At 46.8% G+C, this 26,555-nt stretch overlaps 1 protein-coding gene across 1 annotated transcript in view; it reads left to right on the plus strand.

The window, feature by feature from the left end:
* TENT5B (terminal nucleotidyltransferase 5B) overlaps positions 1-26,555 on the plus strand; it is a 62,460-nt gene that overhangs the window by 7,337 nt on the left and 28,568 nt on the right. Inside the window, exon 2 of the mRNA XM_044435127.1 lies at positions 21,216-21,303. The gene's annotated coding sequence lies outside the window, so the exon portion shown is untranslated. The remainder of the gene's footprint in view (positions 1-21,215; positions 21,304-26,555) is intronic.

Below are 26,555 nucleotides of genomic sequence, written 5' to 3' on the forward strand. Positions count from 1 at the left end.
ACATTGTTTGATGAATGAGATATTCAGTGCAAACATGATGAACTGAGTTCCAAAGAAGTTCCTTGGAATGAATATGTACAAGCTTCTTCCTAAACTCAAATGCCCTCTTTTTCCTTGGTTGTGCATCCCTTTTTACAGAGAGAGGTGCCCTTGGAAGACAGGGTCTTTTAAAGGCACACATGTGCAGCCAGTCTTTAGAACAAGTGAACATTAGCATATGCAAATTGGTGACTTTTAATTTTTTTGTCCCATGGGTCTGGAGTGGAGTGGAGGTCGCAGGCTGCTCTCCTGCACCCAGTTCTGATTGACTCTAAAGTGGAGTCAACATCCTTTTCATCTCCTTGCTCTCTCCCAAAGCTAAATTAGCAACCTTTTCTGTGCTGAGAGTTGCATTCAGTCACGGAGCACACATCAGCAGTGGAGAGAAGGGCAGCCCAGAGCTGTGCAGCTCCAGCAACAAACGCGAGTCAGGCACCCCTGTCTCCTTCTGTCCCATCCTTTTCTCCCTCTCACCCCAGGGGAGGGGCAGATCTCTTTTGCCAGTTGCCTGGAGAGAGAGCATGTCAACGTCTCTGGAACTTGGGTCAAGAGCCCATGTGACTCGAGGACCACAGGTTCCCCACTCCTGTTTCAATAGAACCTTTTCCCATGAGGCATCGATTATGCACTAGTTATTCCTCACTTGAGCTAGTTTGTGGGTGCTTTTCATGATTCTGACCTCCTTGAGGCCTCTCCCAGCAGCCAGTGCACAGCTTGGTCTTTGAAGGCCAGGCCACCGCACCCAAAAGCTATTTGATGTCATCTGCATCCAAATGTTGCTGATATTCCCACACACCCACAGTCCCAGGGAAAGAAGGGTGGGCAGAATATTCTGCCCAGCTGGTTTCTATTCCTATGTGCTGTCTATTTTTAAACAGATCAGGCTGTAACTGTGGATTATCTTGTATCTTTGTGATTTTGAGCTGAAAGATGTTTCACAGGTTTTGTAACCATTCCGTCTTTTGAAAGGGTAGAAAAACAACCATTGGCCTGATGATGCCATGGCCCATACTCTCAGTTGCCAAACAGGTTGGGAGATGAAGTCGAACCTATCTGGAGGGGACCAGGGTTTGGAAGACTGGCCTAAAAGGCTCTCTTTTCCTTCATAGAGTCCTTTCCCCGCAGAAGGGGAAACGAGACTCTTCCCAGCACTGTCACTCGGTGCAGTTTGCAGATCCTGGGAGTCCTTGACCGGGCACCCTTGGTGACCAGGTCCAAAGGGAGCTGCTCTGTTTGTGGAGCAAAACACCCACTCAGGTCTTTGTACGGAAAATTGCTGAGGCCACTGGAAATCAATGCCCCTTGCAGGCAAGGCACCCAGACATGCTCGGGAAAGAATGCCTTGCCAACTCCCGCCCTGGCTGTTTGCTCTTCGCTTGCCAAGGGGGCAGTGAACACTTTGCTTGCCTTTTGAGTAACCCTGGCCAGAAACATCCACTCCTTTTCTTCTTTCTGGGTTACTAAAAGCGTCAGCCATAACCTAGCTCTGGCTTCTGTCCAGATGCAGCACTTACTGTTCCTGTGATTTAATATTAATATTTCCGTACTGCCCATGAGCTGAAGCTCTACCCAAAGCTGGTGGCATAATAGTACTGAACCCTGCTGTACATTTGCAGCTTGTATCCCAAAAAGGATCCTTTTCTACCCAGTGCCAAAACTTGTCAGATGAAACGAGGTGTGACTGCTTCATGCTCTGTGGGGAAAACTAGTTTCTCGTTGTAGAGTTGGCAGCCAACAGCGCAAGCTGAGCCAGGACAGATTTAGAGTCAGAATTTGCAAATGATGTGCCACAAAGGTGCAGAATTGTGCCTTGAAAATGGAGGTACCTCCATTGATCCTTGGCAACGAGAAGTGGGTAGGAAGGCCAGTTATGAATAGCTGAAAAAGAGGAAACGCATTCACACAAAAAGAGGAGCAAAAAGGTTCTTTTGCATTCAGTGCACCCGCCAACGCTCACCCTGTCTGACTTCTGCTCAGGTCAGCTGGACAGTGCAACCCACACGCTCGGCTTTCCAACCCTCGCTCAGGATCCTGCTGGCTTTATTGGAAATGGAGCGTGAGTGAACGCGGCCATGCGCACAGGGAAGGGGCAGGAGTGACGCAGGTGTCCTGTATCAATGGACCAGCACAGTAACGCTTTGCCTGCAATCAGTCTCCGGGTAGGCAGATGTGACCTTCTCAAAGACAGAGAGGGAAATGAGTGAGTGCCAACGTGTGCATTTCCAGTTGCCTGCACAGGTTGTCATGGGAGCAAGATGCAAGACAGCATTGCTGGCTGGTGCATCCAGGTCATGGCAGGACAACGCTGATCTCCCCTTCCCTGGTTTTTCCAGGACCATGTTTGTAGGCTTGGCCCAAGAACCCATGCAGGGATGTCAGAAGGGGTGGGCTCCTGCCAAATAGTTTCTGCCCCCCGTTCACTCCCCCCAGCTTTCTGTGACAGTGTATGGAGGTCCTAAATGGGATGGGCTTATACCTTGCTCCCCTGATCATGTTCTTTGTCACCTCTTCACTCTATCAATTTTTTATCACTGCAGAAGCGTAAAAGAAATGCCAAGGTCACCCCCACTTGCAGAAGTAAAAGGATAGTAAACTATTTCTATGTATGATTGTTCTATTTATCTCCTACCCTTTTTCCTTCTGCAAAGACCCCAAGGCAGGTCACATGGTTATCCACCTCTCTATTATCACCACAACAGTCCTGTGATGTAGGCCAGGCTGCGACTCAGAGACTGGCCCAAAGTCACAAGTGGGCTTGAGGGCAGAGTAGGGATTAGAACCCACATCTCCCAAATCTCGGTCCAGCACTCTAACTACTGCCCCACAGATACTTGAATTGTGTACCCTTTTACCTGGGAGTAGGCCCTATTGAACTCAGCAGGACCCGCTGAGTTCTTGGGTGACATATATAAATTGGGGTTGTAAATAATTGACGTTTTGCAGCCTCTCATTCTCCATCAACAGCATATCCTGCTGATCTCATGTAGGACTGAGCTGCATAATAATGGAATTGGAGATGGCACAAGAAGCTGCCTTCAGTTTGGTTCCACCCGAAGGGGCTTGAAGCAGGGGTGGGACTGCCAGAAGCCCTTCCGTTGAATGAGTAGATATACTGAAGTGTCTCCAAACCACAGTTTCAGAAACAACCGTCCACCCACCCCTTACGGAGTGGCAGTCAAAAGGTTTGGGTGCATAGAAAATGAATTTTTAGGCCGTGAAGGGTATTTTCGAACAGTGTTGAGCCCTGGGGATTAGTAGTGTTGGCGGCATTCCTCCGGAACTGATTACCATCTTGATGAGCAAGCGAGAAGTGCTCAACTCTCGCAAAGCACTGATGTGTGCCAGCAATTCCCACGTAAGAGACCAAGCCGTAAACCAGGAAGTCTCTGGTTCAATTATCGCCTTTGACATAAGAGCATTTTGCAGCAGGACACACGCAGAGCTTGGAGAACAGAAGACGCCGCACTGTGTGCGAAAGCTGGGTGTTGAAGTCACCCCCCACACAATGCATATGGATGATCAGGCACATAGGAGGCAGGATGCCCCTTCTTCTCCCTGCCCCACACCCAGCGTGGGGATCTTGCAGGAGCACAGACTCTGCTCTGCTCTCACTCCGCCCACTTGCCAGGTAACTTTGTTTGGCAGGAGACCAGGTGGCCAAAGCCAACAGTGCAGGCTTGTTCCCAAGCAAGCCCCCCTGCCAGCAGACCCAGGAGCTTGGGCTGCCTCTGACAGCTGCCCCCGAGTGTCGCCTCGGCCATTTGGGGGCAGCTGTCCTCACACTTGCCTGGTGCCAAGCACCTCTGAAGCTTCTGGGGAAACTACTGGGTAACTAGGCTAGGCTTCCAAACCCTATACCCTGCCCTGTCAGGGAGGTTTATAAGCCCAGAAGCTGTCAGGGTAGCATATAAGCCAGGTGGGTCCCGTCATGTCCTGTGAACCCAGTGACTTTCTTTCAGCTTCATTCCCTCCCTCCCTAATCTGCAAAATGGGTGTGATGATAATGAGCTACTTTACAGGAGTGTTGTAAGAACCACAACCACATGTTAAGTCCTTTGAACACCGATCTGTAAATCTTACAAATCTTCTATGTGGTTCATAGAATCATAGAATAGTAGAATTGGAAGGGGCCATGAAGGCCATCGAGTCCAACCCCCTGCTGTTGCAGGACTCCATGTTACACCATCCCACTCAAAGGATAAACATAAGAGCATAGGAAGAGCCACACTGGATCAGACTGAGTGTTCCTCTGTTCCAGCATTCTGTCCACATTTTGCTTGTCTACACAAAGCTATCATCCATTATATCTACTTTTGGTTTCATTGCAGAACTGAGGCCCCAGCACCAAAGACAATTTCGTTTCCTGCTTTTCCACTTCCTAACCTCTAGGTGGCAGTATGGGATAGCACAAATACACAAGTGGGGAAGCATTTATTTTTGCTTCAAGAAATAGTATTCCTTTGCTCCACAAAATGTCGCCCAAGCTGCTCTTTAAAAACAGAATCTGTACTGGAGAATCATGATGTCCGTTAGAGAACAACTGTGATCAGGAAATGATGAGTACATGATCAATGCCACAAAGCATGAAAGAAGGTCTGAGTGGCATCAGAGAGTGCCCTGTAGGAAATGGAGTGCAGAAGGATAGGAAATTGAGAGAAACAATTAATGACCCACTGTAGGGGGCGGGGGGCGGGGAACAGACCTTGAAGTGAGAGGCTGTTTACCTGCTCCTGGCCCAGTACGAAAATATCTCCAGGTTTCACTGGATGCCAGGGACCCAGATGCTCTCCACTCCCTCTTTTGGGCACCATCCAGGCATGACCATGTCACACAGATGTGGTCCCATTTTGCATCATTAATGGCCAGAGGCAATGTGGCAGCCTGCAAAGAAAGGGCAGAAGTGTGCAAAGAGGGTGTGCGCGCACGTGGGGGGTGGCTAGTGTCATGGATAAAGGCATTGAGCTCTTAGGGTTACAATATAAAACCCCCTGAATGTGGTAAACCGCCCAGAGAGCTTTGGCTATGGAGCAGTATAGAAATGAAAATGATGGTGATGATAAATGGGGAAAAACCGATTGTCTGTGGGAATTGCACAGATGGGACACAAGTGCGATCACACCCACGTGCTCACGTCCCCCAGCAACTGGTAGAACAAAACATACTGCCTCTGATACCAGTAAACCATTGATAACCTTTCCTTCCACGAATTGTCTAATTCCCCTCTAAAGCCATTCCATAAGACCTTTGAAGCAAACAAAGTCCTGCGTTTCTTCCTGATGAAGTGCTTTCAGCAGGAAGAATGTGTGAATGCATAAACACATGAGCCCTACCTTCCTACGGAGCCCACCCAGTGCATTAGCAAGTGTGACATTCGTATCCTGGGTGAGATTGTTGCAGGTCATGTCACAAGTAATTAGCAGGCAGGTGAGAACTTGGCCTGTGACAACTGATATTATCAAAACAGGCTTATTACAATCAAAATAGTGCCAGCGTCTCACTCACAATACCTCAGTAATTTCATTCAATCTCTAGCTGTCATATCTGGCACTTTAATGAAACTCTGTGACATTGTTTTTTAAAGGAAGATTAAATGTGGTACTTTTAATGATACGATATTGATCTGCTATATCGACAACATTTGGAACTTTTCTTGAGAGTTTGCTTGAGAGATGGTGGACCAAACAGCCCAAAGTCGTAATCCTAAACTGAACACAGATTTATGCTTTGGTATAAACATGCACAAGGACCCCCTGACAGTTTGTTGATTTCCTGGATGATTTCTCAGGGATGTATGATGAAACATTGTTTTGAGTAATGCCAAAAGTTAAAGCCCAATTTCTTGTTTCTCTGCTTATTTTGGGTTGGATCTAAGACTGTGGCTTTTCTGTGGCTTTTTCATGTTTGTCTTTTGTTTTGGCTGGTGATTAATTTAATGAGCAACATCAGGGTCTCTGCTCTCATGTTGGCAGCCTCTTGGAAACTTTTTATACCATCTTTCATTCATGTAAAAATGTATATCCTGCCCTTCTAGTTCTTCTGGGTGCACCACAAGATTTTAAAGCCATGGGTGTTTCCAGACACGACATTTATTGAATGGTCACACTGTCACACAGTTTGTTTTTTAGTCATAACCCTCCTCTGTTTTGCCACCACTTTTTTTGTCTTTTCCCTTACAAGGGAAAATCTGTTATGGGGTACGGCGAAGACAGATGCAACACAGGGCCTTAGAAACCTTCCATCTGGAAACCACCCACAACACAATATTAAAAGCCATACATTTGGGATGCAATAAAAATACAGACAAGAGACAAAACAAACTATAAACAGGGTAAACACTTTGCAGGTAAAAAGCTTGCTGGAGCAGAAATATTCTCTTAGGGTGGCCTATGAGATGCTTATTATTTGTTTATATTAATTATTATTAAAAAAAAACCCTTCTTCCCTTGGAGACACATACATTGACCACATTAAGACAGCACAGCATTGCACACTGAAGGGTTGAGTGTAGGTTACTGTTGAAACAGAGGTTATTCTGTTCTCAGAAAACACTGTTCATGACCCAGCAACAAGCCATGGGCTGTCTTCATGAACTGTTTGTGGTTCATAGAATCACAGAATAGTAGAGTTGGAATGAGCCAGGAAGGCCATCGAGTCCAACCCCCTTCTGTGGCAGAACACCATGTTACACCATCCCACCCAGATGGCTGTCTAGTTTCTTCTTGAATGCCTCTAGTGTGGGAGAGCCCCCCACCTCTCTAGGCAGCTGGTCCCACTGTTGTATTGCTCTGACAGTGAGAAAACTTTTCCTGATGTCCAGCCTGAATCTGGGTTGAATTGATTGCTCTGTGTCCTACACTCTGCCATCAGCAAGAGGAGATCGGTTGCTAGCACAGCTGACAATTCATGTTTCAAGGACAAATGACAACCCTTAGCATGTTGTCTGAACCCCATCTCCTTTATCCTCAAAAGGATCTTGGGTTGAGAGGCAGTGATGGGCACAATACTATCCAGCACAAGGCGCAATGGTTCAAGTGTTTGTTTTGAACCCAGATCCCTGCAGCTCTTGTTCAGTAAGCTATCCACCCTATCAGCCTTCCTCAACCCAGAGTTCTCAGCAGATGTATTGGACTACATCTCCCATCTGCCCAATATTGTGCATGCCGTTGTGGAACAGTCACAGCCCTGCATGGAGGATTTAAATCTCCTTTCAAACATACTCTCGTGCTGCAATTTATATACACGTAGCTGTGTATAATTACTTGTGCTGAAGTGCTTCCCTTCAATCTTGTGCTGTTTTATTTATGGCCAACCATCCTCTAGACATCTCATGTCATCTTTAATTAGGAGATTATTTGACAAAGGCTGCACTCCCTGCATTGTTAACTTCATTTTACTGGTAAGATAAACCCAGCTCAGAGGGCACCAGCTATTATGTGCATTGTCAAGTCAGTCGCAAGACTGGAATTCAGTGCTGGAGAGTGTCTGCCGTGCCTGCCTGCGTATTAAACCTTAACATGCAGGAGGATTATTGCTCCCCCCACCTCTTTTCTAAGCCAAAGAATCTCAGCTCTTGAAACTTTTCTTCACAAGGAGTTGCCCCAGTCCTTGATCATTTTAGATGCCCTTCTCTATACTTTTTCCAGCTCTAGAGGTGTGGCAATCAGAACAGTACACAACATTTAAGTGCAGTCACACCAGAGTTTTGTATAAAGGCAGAAGGATCTTGCTGGTTTGCCTTTCAAGGCCCACTGCAAGGGTGCAAGCTGTATTCCTACTCTTCTCTAGGACATGAATACAGGTAAGACAGGTGCCCCCTCAGTCTGACACCCAGAATTGTCTACTTTGCCTTTCTGGAGTGGCCCAGCCATACTTGGCCATTCCATTAAAAATTGGACACCAGAAATAAGGAGTGACAGCTTCCTTTGGGTGGAAGAAGAAAGCTTGTCTGATGGTCTCTAGCAGTCAGCAGAGATGGCATCCCCTTTCTGTTTCATAATGTTTTTCGGCTGAGACTGATGGAGATGACATTATGAACCAAGTGTCAACAATCTGCTCTGTTCTTAAAGCTGAGTAGATCAGGGAAGAGACAGTATAAAGAGCCTGGAGCCCACGGCTTCTTCTCTCAGTTCCTTTAATTCTCCCAAGGCTTTTGTCAATTGGAGAAGGGAAAGTCCTGCTGCTCAGTCTTGCTAGTGCGTGTTACCAAGGACAGCTGCGATAAATAATCATCCAAAGCAGATGTGGGTCACTTGAGCTTGCTTACCCACTCAAGCTCCCAGACCTTAAGGCCAGCGCTTGTGTTTTGTTGGCAAAGCTTTCTTTGGTTCTGGAAGAATCTCAGAAGTCATCCAGGCAGAGACAGTCATGGAATGGAAGCTGCCATCCCAGCTAAGTTGTTTTAATGACACAACATCAAAGGAAGGCTTCATGAGCCCATTTCTCTTGGCAGGCACTCAGACCTGAAGACCAACCAAGATGTCCGGCACTGGCTGTTTTGTTGACGGGCCTGTCTCTTGACACTGGATACAGGCCTGCTTCAATAGTTGTTCCTGCCTCGTCTACTCAGGGGTCATGACAGAGACTCTTTTCAAAAGAGAGCGTTTCCTCCCAGGCTAAGGACACCCGAACAGAATAATGATTTCATGTGTACCCTCCTAGACTTTGGAAGTTCCCTTATAAGCTGAGGTGAGACCATGAATGATGAGGAGCTGGGCCTTCTCCATGGGACATCCCTTCCTCTGTAACCCCTTGCGTGCTTGCTCTCTCTCTCTCTCGGCTCTCATGAAGTACTTTTTTGAAGATGGAAAAATATGCAAGAAAGTTTTTGGTATGCGTGATCAACAGTTGTGCTGAATGATGGGTTGCATGGCTCTGCTGGGCGGGTTTTGCTTCTCCTGTTTTTACTGTTCTGTTTTTAAAGACCTTCAGAATATGGTTGCTTTGGTATGCATGAGCCACCACAAGAGCTTATAGCTGGCTGGCCTGGCATGATAAAAACAAAGAGGATGTGTGTCTGTCTGGCACGGCCATCTTGCCAACATTGTGAAACCCAGGCACCTAAAACTGGGCATGCATGCTCAGGGGACCGCTGTGAGCTCCTCTGGGCTATTCTGTTTTTCAAACAAGTGAAGAGTGCAATCCTGTTGCAATGATGCTAAGCCCCTGAGCTCAGAGGATTGTGGCAATTATCTGCAATCTTTGCATCCTGCTTTTTTGCCAGATGGACTCCACTCCCTGCTGATCGAGTGGCAGTCTCTCATGGGGAAGGAAAAAGGATGGAGGGGCCTCAGGGTAACTTATATCCTGGCCTCTCCAGTGCCTCCCCACTGTGTCCGCCAGAATGCACTATTTTCCTCCTCTCTGGGGTCACTTACTTGACCTTGGAGAGCAGCTGGCATGGTTCTCCATTCCTCATGGTGGGTGAGGGATGGAGGTATGCAGAGCTCAGATTCCCAATGTTGGGGTTGAAGTACTGACTCCCGCCTTGGATCTGAGAATCTGAAATATCCTATGGTGCTGCAGGCATCTAGGGGCCATAGGATAGCTCCCTGGTTGAAGCCTGGAGTGCCCTATTCAACCAATAGGGGCAGGCTTCCCCAACCAGCACACAGCTTTGCATTCCATCTGGTTTAAAGTCGGGAGATTATCGTGCTGGGGAACACCTTTCTATACCTGCCCCCTCTCCCATGCTGCCGGGCCACCTCTCCTCAAAGGAATGACTTAGTCAGGGGACTGTAGAAAGGTGCATTATAGCTCAGGCCGTGCCTACGGATGTCAGCAGCTACTTGGAAGGGCAAGCACCTCGTGTCCGATTCTGCCAGCTCTGTAAATGTGCTCGAAGCCTTCATTGTGTCAAAGGAAAGGCTGCTCCAATCCATGTGAACCTGGGTTCCCTTGCTAGTTTTCAGTCAGTGAAAGCATGTATAAATAGGACAATTTATCTGGGCAGACACAAAATGGCCACTAATCAAACACTTCCATAGTGAATGAGAGACCAGCAAAGCAAACCCTGAAGCCAAAACCCTTCCATTGTCCAGGACTGGTTTCACAGAGGCTTATTCCAGTCCCTCTCATTGAGAGCTCTACTGTACTCCATGCAAAGCTCATTTACAAAGAGCAAGGAGAAAACAAAAAGGTTGACACAAAAACCAGACACCCCAAAAAAGACACGAGCACAGCAGGAAATGACTGTCCAAACCTGACAGGTGACTTTAGTATAGGCAAATGTCTATACTCAACCATCTAGGAGCCTAGGAAATGCTCGGAAGAAGCTTGATCTTCCTCCCATTAAAGTAAATTAATCTCTCATCCAATAAACAAGGGCACACCCATTTCAAAGCTTATTTAGAAGTCTGGGTGCTTCAAGCAGACTTGGAGTGAGGTAACCACCCACAGGCATCAGCTTATAGGGTAAGCAGGCCTCAGGCAGTTCCTCCTAGACAGGCATGGCCTGGTGCTGAGAGCAATTTCTTTTTTAACTTCACCTAACACGGCAGGGATGAGGGCGACATGGGAAGCACCCAAAAGTAATTTCAGATGCTCCAAACAGAGGGATTCAGAGGCCCCCAAGCTGGGAGGCTTGTGTGCACCTGCCACAAGCGGAACTGAATGGACCCTTAATTTCCCATTTTTTATCAACTGCCCTTCCAGTCATAGATTGGCTCACAAATGCATAACTGGGCCTGAAGTAGAGAAAGCCAGTCTGCGCAATGGTTAGAGTGCTGGACTCGGGCTTGGGAGACCCGGGGCTTTATCTCCTCATGGCCATAAAGTAGTCACTGCAAACAGAAGCAGTGCACTTGCCCTCACTCAGCGTGGCCACTGTTCAACTGAGCTGCAACCATGCTGGGCCAGGTTGGGCAGGGGGTGGGGGGTGGATTGAGCTGCATGGCGCTCGCCTTTGCCTTGTGCTCACCTGCCAGTGCTGGGACAGCTCATGAACAATCCACTCTCCTGGCTTCACTGGTGATGTGAGTGCAGGCCAAGGAAGCCACTGGCAGCTGTCAAAAGTGCCACTTAGCCACTTTTTGACAACTGTCATCCCTGCTCCACTTCCTTTAGTCCAGTATACCCTGGGATACAAATAGGAGAACTGGGGAGGAAGGTGAGGGGTATCTCAGGTTTCCTGCTGAGCCAATCATTTGTCCAGCTGAACAGGGCCACAGGCTATTTTAACCCCACGGTGGCCTAAAGTGTCAGGAGAACCTGTCCTATGTCACTTTCTTGAGCATGTGTCTGTTGGGGGTGGTGGGGAGGTTCTGTGTCTGCATGCTGTAAAAGAGGAAACGTGTTTGCGCCTGAATTCTCTGCCAAGGAAGAGACATTAGGCCTTTTGTTTCCAGAAAAGCTGGGAAGATGAGTTCCACTAATATATGCAGTGAATGCTCTTTTTGCATTATTATATATTGTCATCTCTCTGGGCACTTAAGTGTCTGAGTTCAGTACTTGGGGCAGAACTGGGGTCCCACAACGTAAGTCTAGCCCTGGGAGGCCTGTTATAGCCTTGATGCAGCATGGTGAGCAGTGAGAAGTGTGCAAGGAACCACCTGCCAGTTCTTCTGTTGCTGGAGCAGTGTTAAAATTCCTTTGCCTGCATCTTGGATTGTGCAGGAGAACTTGGCAGAAACCATAAGAATGGAAGCCAGATGAGCAGCCCCCGTAGAGAGGACAGGAAACCATTCCTTGCCTGTACCAGTCAAATTCTTTTCCCTTCTGTTTTGCTGCAAGCAGCTCTTCTAGCCCTTCAAGCCATTATCAAGAATTATTGGCAAATCAGGAATGCAGCATCGGCGTTCATTGCAGATGAGTCGGATGGGATAGTCCAGAAGGCTGCTAGCTGAAAAGTTGCCTTCAGCTGCAATTCATACTGGATGTGCTAACCTACAAAACAAATAAAGCTGCATGGAAAATGCCAGTCAATATTTTATCTCTCTGACATTTAATGAGATCTGAATACAATATGTGTCCCAATATTTGAAAGACAAACAAGCCAGCAAACACTCTGGTTTACCCTGGGAGAATTTCAAAGCGCAGATGCTCCCCTTGCTGGATTCCTCTCCTTGAATACACATCAAACCTCTTGCAGAAACATCCACTGCAATCATTTCATTTTTCCTCCGTGCCTTTGGAAGGCACGCTCCACAAATGGTGGGTGTGGAGATGCTGATGGGTGAGTTTCCCAGCTCTTGGAAGCACGCAGCTGGCCTTCAAGACTGGAAAACAGCAGCACCAGGCCAGGGCACTAACTGTTCTGGTTCAGCACTGCCTGAAACAAGGGCACGGGACTAGATATGGGTTGGAGAGAGATGGATTGCTGCCCCCATTCCTCCTTGGGTCAGGAACAGTCAGCAGATGTGGCCAAGCCCACTGTGGCCAGCTGCTTCCCCCCGCACTGGTTCTGCACGTGCCCAAGGACAGCAGGGTGGTGGGGCAGGGCACCTTCTAGAGATCTGGGGCTTCAGATAAAAGATCCAGGCCTCCAGCCCTAGTGGGTCTCCTCCTTACAGCCCCTGTGAGGGGATGCTGCTTTGCTTTTCCTAGCTGCCTGGCATGCAGGAATGAGGCAGCCAAGCTTCTAAGGGAATGGAGAGAAATGATGAGAATCGCTTCGTCCACTTCGTTTCTGCAAGCCCGGCCACTTCAAACAAGGTTGGGCACATCATTCTCCTTGCCATTGCCTCACTTTCAGGGAGTTCCGGATTTATTTCCGTCTCATTTCGTATAAGTCTTAAGAAAACAAAATGGCATGCTTCAATCAGTCTCAAAAGACACATAACTAACACATTTGCTCTCTCAAAAGAGGCATTTCTAAATGCATTTTGTTCTGTCTGTTGGGTTGGAAGCTGGGCTGGCATGCTGGGGAAGTGCAAAAGCCAGTGGATGACTGTGCCCCACGGCACGTGTCCACCTAGGATGTGTGGGACAGGTCGGTTCACATTTGCACTCACAAATACGGAATGACTGAAAGACTTGAGTCATCCTTTCTCATAGGCTGAGGGAACTGGATGCGGTTTCGGGATGCTTGGGAGCCACATTCCAGCAGCAGGAGGGGTCTAAGGAAAAGGGGAGGGGCTCAATAAACCAAAAAACACAAAAGCCAGAGGACTACTGAACCATCTGTGGTTGCTGGAAAGTGGGAAGCGACAGCAAAACAGAGTGTGGCCATTGGGGGGTCTCTCCAGATAGTTGGGACCCCTGGAGGGCCAGGCTTGGCTCCTAGTTCTCAGCTTCCCTGCTCCTGGATCAAGGAGTGGAGGCAATTTTAAAAACAGGGCAAAGAGGTAGAGAGGTGAAGGAGGAATGCCCTGGCTGGGCCAGTGAGGTGGGATGGTGTTGGTCAGACTTGGCCAGCAGCTGCGATCCCAACTCAGCATGCTGGTAGGTTTGCCCCTCCCAACCTGGTGCCCTCCAGGATGGCAGCTCCTGTCCAACCTAGCAAAAATGCTTTGCCAACAAAACAGGAAAAGCATTACCAACCACGAGGATGTCCATTTGCATCTACAAAAGCATATGTATAGATGTACATTTAGAAATCATAATTATCCTTTAAATAGATATGCAAATGTATTTCATTATAGTGGAGAACTCTGACTAGATGACCCGTGTCTTGCACATTGTGCTGTTCAGGTGCTAAATGAGGATGGGCAATTCAGGGCCCCTGATATTCTCCTTCCGTACAGTCCTTTGACTTCAAACCAGACTTGGCAAGACATCCCTTCAAATAGAGGACATCTTCACATAGGGCATTGTCCTTTGCCTGTTTCCCAAAACAGAATCATAGAATACTTGGGTCAGAAGGGGCCCAGAAGGCCACCGAGTCCAACCCCTTGCTGGTGTAGGACACCAGTTACACCATCCCACCCAAGTAACTGTCTAATTCATGGGTCCTCAAACTACAGCTCGCGGGCCGGATCTGGCCTGCCATGCCCATTTATCTGGCCTGCCTCGGAGGTTTTGGACTCGATCGGAGAAAACGATCTCTGTGTGGGTCCAAAATCTCTGAGCCAGTGCAAGCATTCTCAGAAACTGAGCAGAGAGCCATCGCATGTGCCAAATTGCAACAGCTCAAGTGCGCATGTGCCGGTCCCCCCCCCACCCCCTTGCACACTTATAAAGAGCAGGAAACAGAAGAGAGGTGAGAGGAAGAGGAAGAGAGATGGAAGACGAAGAAACTGAAAAAGGATTGAAACTAAGAAAAATATAACTTTTTAAATCTATTTTTAATTATGCGAGCCTGGGGTCGGCCAGGCCACATGGCCTTATTTGAGGGAGCAAGCTGCCACTGCCACCTTGCTGAGCTCGGGGTGGACAAGCTGTGGTGGAGAAAGCTTACTCGGAGAAAGCCGCAGGGCTCCCACGCCTCCTCCACGGCCTTCTCCAAGCAAGCGAGCAAACATTTTTTAATTTTTAATTACTATTTAAATGTTAATTTTTAAATTTATTATAATTTAATTAATTTTTAATGTGCAGTGTGCATAGGAATTCATTCATTTTTTTTAAACTATAGTCCGGCCCCCCAACAGTCTGAGCTGGAGCCCTGTTAAAAAAGTTTGAGGACCCCTGGTTTAATTGCTTCTTGAATGTTTCTAGTGTGGAAGAGCACACAACCTTTCTTGGCAACTGGTTCCACTGTTATATTGCTCTGACACTTAGAGAATTCTTCCTTGTCTCTAGCTTGCACCTGGTATAATGTAGTTCAAGTCCTACAGTGAGAAAAGGTATTTTCCTTCTTATGTGTGACATCCTTTGAGGTACCTGTAGAGTGCTCTCATGCCACCTTGTACGCGTCTTTTCTCAAGGATGAACAGAGAAAGAGACAACAGAATAGAGCACTGTCCTTTGCAATGCGCGTGGGGAGAGCTAGATTAGGGCTTGAAGGGACTCTGGGCCTAGCTTTGCAGGTGAGCCCATTCCTCGATGGGATCTGTGAAGTTCACAGGATACATGAAGCAGGCCAGGGAATTTGTCTTGGCCTGTTGAACCAGCTTGTGGCTCCTTCAGTCAATATAGTGAAGTTGGGTATCATGATCAAGTGGGACTAGTTCAGACAATTCCATAACCCAACTCAAGGATTTCTGGGAAAAGTAGAAATGGAAAATCTTGCAATGCTCTAAATACTTGCATCTGACTTAGCATTTTCTTTGACTCATTTTATTCTCTCATTCTCATTCTTCCTCAATAAGCTTCTGTCTTCATGTGAACCTTACGCCCCTCCCTTCCCCTCAATGCTCAGAAAGAGATTGAGGGAGGCCCAGAAACACACAACATTTTGGCCTTCAAGAAGGGGCAATGACAAAGTACAGTGGCAAACAGCCTAATTAAAAGAACTGTTTTATGTTTTGTCAAGACGTAATTTAAAAAGACATTGGAATGCCTGATCTGTGAGGTAAGTGACTTTGCGTACAGTATATTTGTGCAGTACATGTGGAGTTTCTTATCTCAGGGAAGTTAACCAGGCCTATTTTGTTCTATGCAAATAACATCTGACACAATTGCAAGAAAATTACTTCTGCTCCATGTCTCTTAGATAGAGTTAATTCCTTTCTCTAAGGTTGTTCCAGCCACAGGTAGAGTCCCATTCTGCCCCCATCATCCCAGTCTGTGAGCTAAAAGGCATTTTCGGTTGAGGCTAGGGTTGTACTTCTCATGCTGAACTCAAGCCAGCCTGCTGTTACAGGCCCACAACACCTGGGTTATACCCCCCTGCCTCAACCCGGGGCTGATCTGTGCCCTGAATTCAAGATGCCCTGGCACAAGGCCATGAGCTCACTGCCTCCTTTGCCCAGGTTTCCTCCCAAAAAGCAACCTGTACTGACAAAGCCCTTGACGCCTTCTGTCATTACAAGTTACCATCGTGCCTGTCCCCCCCGAGGCCTCTCGCCCGCCAAGACAGACCCAGACCCCACACAGCCTTATCTTCATTTCTTCCCTTCAGTGTGTGGGGAGAGGCCGAGGGACGCCCAGAAAGCACATGCGGCTGCCTCACTGCCTGGCCCCATTCGCTTTGGCACGCCTCGCCCCTGGGGTGTAGCTCTCTGCCTCCTCATCTCCAGGATCTGTGGCGACGGCCGCCCCCTCGCCCTTTGTCGAGCACAAGTGATACGCTTTGTGTGGCTTGGTGGCCGTGGCATGGCTGCCATGGAGAAAGGGAAGGCAAAGCAAATGCCAGTACTTTGCAGATGGGAGGAAAACAGAGGTGGCCAGCATTGTTTCCCTTCACACTTTGGCAATCCTGAAACAGCTTAGCTGCATGGAAAAAAACACGGAATGGAAGGGATCCATCAAAATAATTATCCTCCAAGGATCTGCTTGTTCTGCCACCTGCCTTCCTCCCCTTGTATCGCCTTCTTAGCCTGAGTTTCACACTGGAACCATTGTGAAAACAGATCCTTGATCACCTCTCTACAAGTGGAAGTGCAACAAAACGCAGCATCCATTAAGGGCGCCAGTCAGCTCGCTGAGCCTTTCTCTAGCAAATGCCATTTCATGCCCCTGCCCTGCCGGCTTCCATTTTGCCCCTGACTGAAACTCGGCTGTTCATCACCATTAAGCCATGCAATCCGTGTTGGGTTACATTTGGGGCTCTTGTTCTTCTCTCCCACTTACGCTTTTTGTGTACCTTTGCAACCCTTTGAGATCCCTCAGATACAAGGATGCCTTCCTCTTGACTGTGGGCAATGTCATGTTCGCATGGCTCAACGTTTACCTCAGGACATTGCTACTGATTTGACTGTAACATACTCTTTCTAGTGTGACTGAGAAAAAGAACTTTGGATTAAGCTCTTTTTTATAAAGGGAGGGAAACTACTCCCCCCATCTTTCACTTTCTGAACCTTCAATAGAAGGGACATTTTCATTTTTCTCCTTACCTCACTGAGGGCTGGAAACTTGGCTTCCCTTTTCATTTCCAAAGCAGACTTTGATCTGAAGAAAGGCACATTTTGTATTGGGATACACATACAAGAGCAAGCCAGTAGGCACATTCATGTGTACACGCAGAACAACCATCAAAAACCCTGCTGTTTGTTTGTTTCATTTGAGGGTAAAGAGGCATGGGCAGACTCCATTCCCAGCAGATGTCACTGTTGTCGCCCTTGCCTGTGGGTTGCGTTGATTCCTAAACAGCTCACTCAGAGGCGGTTTGGTGTTGTTCCACAGTCCTGCCTCGCTTGCCCCTCCTTCAGTAATGACAACCTGCCCAGTTCCAGTACCTTTCATCTTTGGATGTTAAAGCATGTTACAAGCACTCATTAAGTCTTGCTACACCCCATGTGAGGTAGGTGTTAAGTGTTATTAATTGCATTGTATGCAGAGGGAAACTGAGGCACAAAGCGGTCAAACAACTTGCCTCCGGTCACAGAGGAAATCTGTGACAAAGCCATTAATAGAACCCCAACTGCTGGCTTATCATTCCTTTCTTAGCTTTTGCCATTCCAGTAAATACCATCCCAAATAAATACCTGCTCTATATCAGATAATTCACTTTGTATCTTAGGTAATGCTTCACAATTTCCATGCAATCGGGGAAAAGGAGGAGCAAGGGAAGGTATAAGAAATAAAATTGAAAAAAATCAATCCATATAAAAATCACAACAAAGTACTAAAATCCTGAAGACAAATCAATCAAAAACCTCAACACAGAGTTAAGACACATTCAAGGGCAAAACACACCAACCCACAGGGGCTCATACAGTTAATATCCATAAAATGATAGCGAAATGACTCTAAAATAACATCTTAAAACCTGAAAAAATATAAGTCTTTGTCAAGTAATAAGACATTAATGGAGATTGATGGAGCCAAACCTTTCTAGGGAGACCCATCCACAAATGGGCCACTGCTCAGATAAACATGGGTCTTACTTTATGGAGGACAGTCCTTGATCGGAAGAGTGGTCAAAGCATAATCCTGTCCTGAAGATGTCACCTCTTTGAATGGCTGGCCAGGTTAAAGACAAAGAGGGAGAGCTCCAACACAGGAAGAGTCCAGCCGGTTGAAGCATTGCCAACTTAGACATTCTGTTCATTTTAAGCACTGGTATCGAGAATGTATTATTTGACACCCCCCCCCCCCCGCCCACCAGTTCAGCAAATCATTTTAGACCCCAGCCAGGGTTCGATTTGCAGAGGCGTGTGAACAGAGGTTTCTTAAAGAATTCAGCACCCAAAAATAGAAGCAGAAATTTTGAATGGGTTCTTTGGGGACAGCATGTTCTGGAGCTGCAAGCCAGGGAGTTTGTGGCTCTGCTAGGACACTGGCTTCATGAGGCTCTTGAACGGTGCAAAGTTTCTGTCCTCTTCTATGACATAGGCAGGAGGACTGGCTTCTCCCACCTAGCCTGAAGTAAAATGGGAGAAACAGCTAATCAGAAGAGTAAAGTTCTCTAGTTCAATGTGCCAGTGAACTACACCACTCCACACTGTAGGTGGAAGAAACCATGTTTGAATGCTCCATTATTTAAACTTTAAACTTTGAAAGTTCATCATGCAGTGCCAGGTACCAAGATGTCTGGGGCTTTACATCATAGGATCCCCACCCCCCCAAAAAAGCACAAATCTGCAAATTCTAATTAAAGTAAGCTCCAAAATCTGCATCTCTGTGTGTCTTGAAAGGGCCCTGTCCCCTGAGGACACCCCTGTTTGTCCAAAGGGAGGCATGGATGGGGAAGAGAGGGAGCCTTTGTTTTTTTGTGGAGAAAGCCTTGGACAGAAGGATTGGGAAGGAGCAGGAGGCAAAGTACATGTGGGCAAAAAACCAGCTAATCAAGGCACACAGAGGCATCCTGGGTGCTTTCAAAAAGTGCCCATGGGCATCAGGTGGTGGGTCAGATGACCTCCCAGAGGTTCAGGGTTCCAAGGGAAAAATGCAAGGCTCCATCCTTGATGGTCCATTGCGCAGCACCACCTCTGTCATCAGGGATAAAAGTTCCAGGCCAGCCTTCTTCTTGGCCACATCACATTGTATATATGCACATTTGTCTGTTTTAACTTACAACAGGTTTTTAAGGTGTGCATTTCTATGCAGGACTCTAGCTCAGCTGCAGGACACTACCTTGCATGCAGAGATTTCAGTTTCGATTTCTGGCATCTCGTGTTGTAAAAAGGGAAAAGAAAGACGATGATCAGGTCACAGGCAAGACTGTTTTCTGCCTGAGAAACAGAGACCTCTGCCAGGTCGTTCAGTGCCCAAACAAATGGTCTGTCTGGGTCTAGGGATGAACCAATCTTTCCATTCCTGTTTTTTTTTTTTCTTTTTTCTTTTTCAGTTGCTCATGTTTTCAACCAGTTCATCCAGAACTGTGAGATGAAAAATAAAAAATGCCTTGGGGGACACAGGAATACATCTTTTTGCACACGTTTCTCCTATCATAGGCATTTTTGTACACAAGTTTGCCTAAACATGCAAATGTTTGCAAGGGATTTTCCTAACAGAGCACACTGAACACTATTTTCATTAATATATGCCTAGTTGCATGCTCTTTCCTTTAATATCCTCATTTTTATTCCATGCATTCCAGAACCGAATTGAAATATCCCAACCTTTCAGTGTCAAGGGGTAACCGAGTCGTATACAAATTCAGTTGTATATCATTTTAAGAGTGAAATTAGATAGGTTTATAGAAAAAGGAGGACTGAATAAAAGTCTCTCTCCATTTGTAACCTGTATAAAGCAGCTTCCTATGTAAGTATTTAAACAAAGTGATGCTGAAATGGTGCTATCTATTCTACCACTCCATTTCACTGCATGTGTACATCCAACCACATAACATTTGCATTCCAGAGACTAATTTAAAGCTCCTTTTTTGCCAAGTGAGATAGCAAGGATCAAAGGGAAAGAAGCAGCCAAGAGCAATTTGCCTTGAAGGCACTGCTGTTCTCAAGTATACTAAACAGCTGCAGGTAGAGTACTGCCACTTGTGGAAACATGCAAGACAGGAGTAAGAGGAAGTTTTGAGTTGATAGGACTTGTGAAGATGCAGACAAGACTGTTGAGGCAGCCCAATCAAACTGACTGCTCGCAGAAGGGTCTTAGAACTTACAGTGCCAAATCGAAATGGTTCAAAATACAGCCGACAAAATCTTAACTAGATCTTGTTGTATTCCATACATACATAATGCATCTATTCATGATGATAGCATTAAAAGGCACTGTGTTTAGAAAATCGCTTGCAAAAATATCTACATTATATAAAATTGTATCCCAAAAAGCTGATGCATTCGGTTCAGAAAAACTTGTCTGTATTCATTGGAAAAGAACTGCAGAACTTTGGGACAACCCAAACTTAAAAGTGGAAGCATCCTCAGAGTCTGAGAAGAAGCAAACATAAGTTTGGAAAAATGAGAAACTGGAAGAAAGCAACATTGACATAATTGTTCATCCCTATTATTACCTTATAGATACAATCCATTCTAGTGGGATACACCACAGAGAACACACCTTGATGGCATCTGTAACTACATTCCAAACAGCGTCCTGAGGAGTCACAACCCATGTTTGGAATGAAGCTGGTAGCTTGGAAATGCAATGCATGCTTATCAAGAATCTGCTAACGCAATTGTAGGGAGATCAGTTTGTGAAGGGTGTTTTTCTGACGTGATTGAGCTCCACCTGCTTGGTCCACAGGCTCAGCTCTTGAGGCAGTTGTGACTGTGTTGCTTTTTCAAAAGCCCTTCTCCCAGCTGAAGTGGGAAATTACTGAAGATGTCAGTTCTAGAAAGCTCCGGAAAGCCCCAGAGATGTGGGAAAGGATTGGCAGAAATTATCTTTACCCAAAAACATGCCCAAGTTACATAATGTTCTTTTGTGGTTACTCTGAACAGATAGTCAGCAACCTATCAGGATAATAAGTCCAGAATTCAGCATGAAATGCAGAATCATTTGCCACCAAGAGTCTTCTTTCTTCTTGACTGGAAAAGAGACGTTTGTAGCCCTTGACATAATAGATTTGGAAGCAATGAGTGAAATGCCTGGCAAAATCCCAAAATTTCAGGGAAAGGGCAAATGTTCAGAGCTTGAGCTTTAGTGCTCCTCATAGTTTTTTGTTCTGCTCTAGGACTCTTTTGCAAGGTGAATTATGCAAAATAATGCACACATTTGGTAAACTCGCGTGATGTATGTTGAGGTTGCAGAATTTAACGTTTACTGGCACTTATCTTTGATCTTTTTTCTTTTTTAAGCATGGCTCTGCCCTCTTCTGACATGTGGATCGGGACTCAAGTGGGGAACCTACCAGGAGGAATGTATCAAGATTCTCTTCTATGGAAGGTGGGTGTTCCTTATTTTCTCCAGCTTTCTGCTTTGAAGACTTTGCTTTCAGATTATGTCTGTGAATTTGGGTTTCAGTTATCAGCTAGTATTCTCTTGGTTTGGTGATATCTGCATGAAGATCAACAGGGAGGCAAAAATCCAGCTGAACCATTCTTGCTAGTCATGTGCATACAGGCGCTCTCTTGGCATGTGTGAGCCCACAAAAGTGTCCTGTAGTACAATTTCAAGTGTAACTCTTACTATATGCCAGTTGGAGTTAGCCTGATTGGCAAGGTACCCACCCTTCCCCTCACACTATTTGGCAAGGCTCATTCAGTGAGATTGCCTGTGTTGAGCCCCCAGCCCGTATATGGGTAAAGCAGGAGAACTGGAACCACACGGCTGAGCAATTGTGTTCACAGTCTGGGTTAAATCCCAGTCAGTCTAGCGCTCTGGTGTCATGCTGAGAATGAGGCCCCAGACACCAGGTTAAAAAGCACATCTAAACAGGAAAGGAGGAGTTCTCTTTCCAAAAAGAAAGCCTTTCTTTAAAAATGAAAAAAATCCCTTTGAAGCAAAGAATCTCTGTCCATGCTCAGAAGAACTCAAATGGTCAGATTTTAAAAAAGAAAAGAAAGACACAGCTTTCTTTGGGAGGGGGACCCATATAAGGGAGGCAGAAATGTCCTTGTGGTACCTCCAGGACAGCAGTTTGACTTCTCTCTGCTGCTTTCATTGGTGGCCTCAAATTCTCTAGCTCAGATGCTGCTGCTGCAAATCAAGCTCCACTTAAGCTGAGAACAGGAGCTGTGATGCAGTTAGGCCATTTTCTGCTCCAGACTTGGAGAGGGACCCTATGGCCCCTAGCTGGCATCTGGGGCACCGACAGAAGCTATGGAACATTCCCACCATGCCTGTAGATGGAGCCACACCAAGGCAGACATCAAGTGGTGGATCTTTCCTCCCGATGCCCTTCCAGCTGCCCTGGAAAAGTCCTCTTATGAGGTCCCAACAAGGTTGTAAGAGAGGTTGGAAAGGATGAAAATGGGACGTGCTGGTAGCTGGGGAGACAAGAGGCTGCCATATGCAATGTCCTATGGGTTCTCAAAGGGACTGCAGGTGGCGCAGAGGTTTAAACTACTGTGCTGCTGGGCTGGTAGATCAAAACGTCGCCGGTTCGAATCTGCACAACGGGGTGAGTGCCCGTTGCTCCGTCCCAGCTCCTGCCAACCTTGCAGTTCGAAAGCATGCAAATGCAAGTAGAGAAAAAGGAACCACTTCGGTGAGCAGGTAACAGCATTCCGTGCACTTTGGTGTTTAGTCATGCCGGCCCCATGACCACGGAGACTGTCTGCAGACAAACGCTGGCTCCTTCGGCCAGGAAACGGAGATGAGCACCGCCCCCGAGAGTCAGGCATGACTGGACTTCACGTCAAGGGGAAACCTTTACCTTTACCTTTACCTTATGGGTTCTCAAACCCCCTTTGTTCTCCTCTCACCCTCCTGTTTGCCCCTTAACATGGGGGGCTTGGGAAGGGTGCTGGTTCTCTAGAGAGCTGTGTGCAATACAAGATGACAACGACAACACAAGGTGTTAAAAGCAGTGCCAAACAGTTAAAAGCACGTCAGGATGAAAGAGACAAGAGCAAAACATTACTCCTTAAAAGCCTTGTGGAGCTGAAAGGTCTTCAGAGTCCATCTAAAGGGAGGAGGAGCAGAATTGTGAGAGCATCTTCCAAAACAGAGCACTACAGCTGGTGAGTCACCACAGAGAAGGCCCTGGCTTTACTTAGGACTTCTGCCTGGAAAGGAGCCCCCCCTGTGCTTAGTCTCCCAGGCGTACCATTTCTATAATATGGTACCTGCTTAACTGAAAATAACTTAAGCCCTGTTGAATTCAGTGAAGCTTGCGTTCCAGCACAGAATCAACAGTATAATTCCTGAGTCAATGAAGAGCACTGGCTAAATTTGCCTGAAGCATATTTTGCCCTTTCTTGCTAAACCATGCAGGTCTGCCGGGACTCTTTTGCCAGTTCTCCCGCACCCCTTTGGGACAGTAAGAGGTGGATCACTAAGAGATACTGGACTGCGCCCAAGAGAAACAGACCTGCCCCTTTGGTACACAAAGGAGATACAGCAATCTTGATTTGGAAAGCGCCTATTAAGATCAAGAAATTGCTTCCCCAGCACATTCTCGGACTCCTACGTTTGATGAGCCTTTTCTGTAGGCAGTGCTCAGTTCTTTTATGAAGAGCTGCTAGACTGCAGTCAGCTTGAATGTAATTTCCACTGAACTCAGCGGGTGGTGTCAAGGGCAGGCCTGACTGGGTGCTGGCCAAGGATCCACGCCCCAGCAGGGCCCCCGGACAGCCCCCTCCTCTGCCTGCTCCCGCTCTTCACGTGCCTCTCTTCTGGCCCAGACAACATTCATTCATTCATTCATTCATTCATTCATTCATTCATTCATTCATTCATTCATTTATTTAAAACATGTTTATGCCGCCCCCATCGCAACAAAGCCTCGGGGCGGCTCACAACAAAAAATACATAAATATAACAATTATACAAGTAAAAATATTAAAACCTGGTGCATCTCGGCGTGAAAGATTTAAACATTGGGGTTGAGAATGAGGAGCTGAAGATGCCATGACCTACTTGGTCACTGGCTCTTTGCTCATCAAACCAGCAAGTGGCGGAAATGATGACAACAAAGACAAGGAGCGATTGTAGGTGGGGACCATGTTAGTGAGAAGGTAGATTCACTGCGGGAGCGATCCACCAAAGGTGCTGTTCCAAAAGGACTTCAGAAACCTGGAGCCAGCACTGTCACTGGGGCTTCTACTTTTAAGTAAACATAGAACATGTCAGGATGGAAGCATGATGGCGTCGTGTCTCATAGGCATTTAAGCTGTGCATGTATTGGCATTGTTGTGACTCTATGCTTCACTGGGCCTTTTCCTCTTCTCTGTTGCCCTCGTGGTCTCTGGCCTCAGTCGTCTGGCATTTTAACCGAATCAGCTATGCCAGCTCACCATGAAAGCTAGTGCAGTGTGGGAGCTGAAATGGAACAGGGAGAACCTGCATGCAAATCCCCGTTCACCCATGAAGCTCATCAACTCTCAGCACCTGACTCTCGGCCTAATCTATTTCACCTGGTCTGTGTGAGGAGAAAAAGAAGTACACAACCTTAAGTTCCTTGGAAGAAAGGTGGGATAGAAACGTGACAAATACTCTTTTATTGATTCTGATAATACCCATTAGCCAAAGCTCTCTGAGCAGTTATGTGTGTGCTTCCAGACATGGGGGTGGAAGGGAGAGGCAAGCGTCTCAATCTAGGATCTGTGCACAGGAGAGATTTGCTCTTGGAAGTTTTCCCAGCTTCATTCTGGGGGATCCTCCAGCCTACCCATATCACAGTAACACAGCAACAAATGAATGCCATGGACTCCTATAAGCCAAATCAGATCAGTGGGATGCTTCGCTTGCCTGATCCTACCAAAAAAATAATCCAGTGCTGTTCTGCACATGCTAACTGAGAAGTAAATTCCTCTGACTGTGGCTGGAGTGACATCAAAGCCCGAGCACGTGGCCTGATGGCCTGCCTTAGGCTTGAGAGCAATCCAGTGCATCATTGTTCAGTAGTAACTTATTGCAATACAAGTCACAGAGCAATTCTATTCTTGTTCTGTGCTGTCAAGTTGTCTTCAACTTGTGGCAACCCCGTGAATTAAAGCTCTCCAAAACATCCTACCTCCTGTGAATGCAAAGCTGTGCTTTTGTAGAGCCAATTCATCTCCCGTTGGGTCTTCCTTTTATTGTCCTGCCTTCAACTTCTGTTCTGCTGTCACCAGTACACTTCCTTTACACACTGAGTACAAATCACAGGGTTTCAACTCATTCATTCAACTTGTTACTCATCAGGAAGGATAAGGCTATCAGTGGCTACTAGTGTCACCAGCATGTGTGTGTACACACACATGCGTGTGCACACACAGCGTTTTCTTTGCCTAACCTTCCCCATTGCACCCACATGTGTGGCTGAGGGCCATCTAATGAACACAGGCAAAGAGGGGTCCTTTTTGCTGATCCGATGTGGTGCCCCAATTAACTGCGTCTTGAGGGGGCTCTCCTTTTCACTCTCAATGGTGAGCAATGGAAATATTTCCTCCAAGCTTAGTCATGATGCCTGTCTTTTACCTCCAGTGTCAGAGGCGGTATTCCCCTGCTTACCAGTTGCCAAATTTGCTTTTGAGTCTTCCGGATGGGACATCAGACTGGACACTGTGTGAACTGAACACTGGACAAAAGAGCAATGGTCTGGTCTTGCATGGTGGCCCTTTGGACGGTCTTATGTCCGTACAGTGTGGTGTAGTGGTTAAGACATGGGACTGGGAATCAGGTAATCTGGGTTCTAGTCGCCCCTCAGCCATGGAGCTCACTGGGTGACTTTGGGCCAGTCACAGGCTCTCAGCTCAACCTACCTCACAGGGTTGTTGTTGTAAGGATAAGATGGAGAGGAGGAGAAGTATGTAAGCTGCCTTGGGTCTCTTGAAAATGAAAAAGGCAGGATATAAATATGATAATGTTGATATGCCATCTTTGTGATTCGTGCTAATTGCTCCTGCTGTTGTTACATCTATACCCCACCTTTCTTGCTCTTGCCAGGAATTCAAGACGGCTTGCAGGGGTTCCTTCCTTTCCATTTTATCCTCACAACAACCCTGTCAGGGAGATTAAGCTGAGAGTGGCCTAAAGTCACCCAGTGAGCTTCATGGTTAAAATGGGGACTAGAATATGGATCTATGAGGGCCCAGCCCAACATTCTAACCACTATCCTGCATTGCCTTTCAGTTAGCTCAGTGGGGAACTAAAGACTGATCAATTTCCATGCCGCCTGACCTTCCTCTCACTGGCTCTTTTAAAAAACGACCTCTGATAAATATTAACAGCAGCACAGTTTTCCATATGACCAGGCTGTTTGCTCTGACAATCAGAGTACTTTGTCCTTTTCCAAACCTGTAGTAACCTGGATCTTATGTAAGAAACAGATGGGCACTGCCTTTCCCTCTGGAAATTTGCACCTCCCTGTTCTCCGCACGGATAATGTCATTGTTCTCCTCGCTCCCAGCTGTCTCCTCATCTTCCAGGCAGGGATTTGGAAAAATATCCAAAAGGCTTTGGTGTCTAAATCTGACCTATTTTTTCCAAGACGAAAAGGCAGACGCAAGAACCGAGGCCAGAGCAGCAGCTCTTGGGCTCGGCTCTCTTCT

The sequence above is a fragment of the Varanus komodoensis genome, unplaced genomic scaffold (assembly GCF_004798865.1).
Source record: "Varanus komodoensis strain SLA01 unplaced genomic scaffold, ASM479886v1 scaffold29_1, whole genome shotgun sequence".
In the NCBI taxonomy this organism is placed as follows: Eukaryota; Metazoa; Chordata; class Lepidosauria; order Squamata; family Varanidae; genus Varanus; species Varanus komodoensis.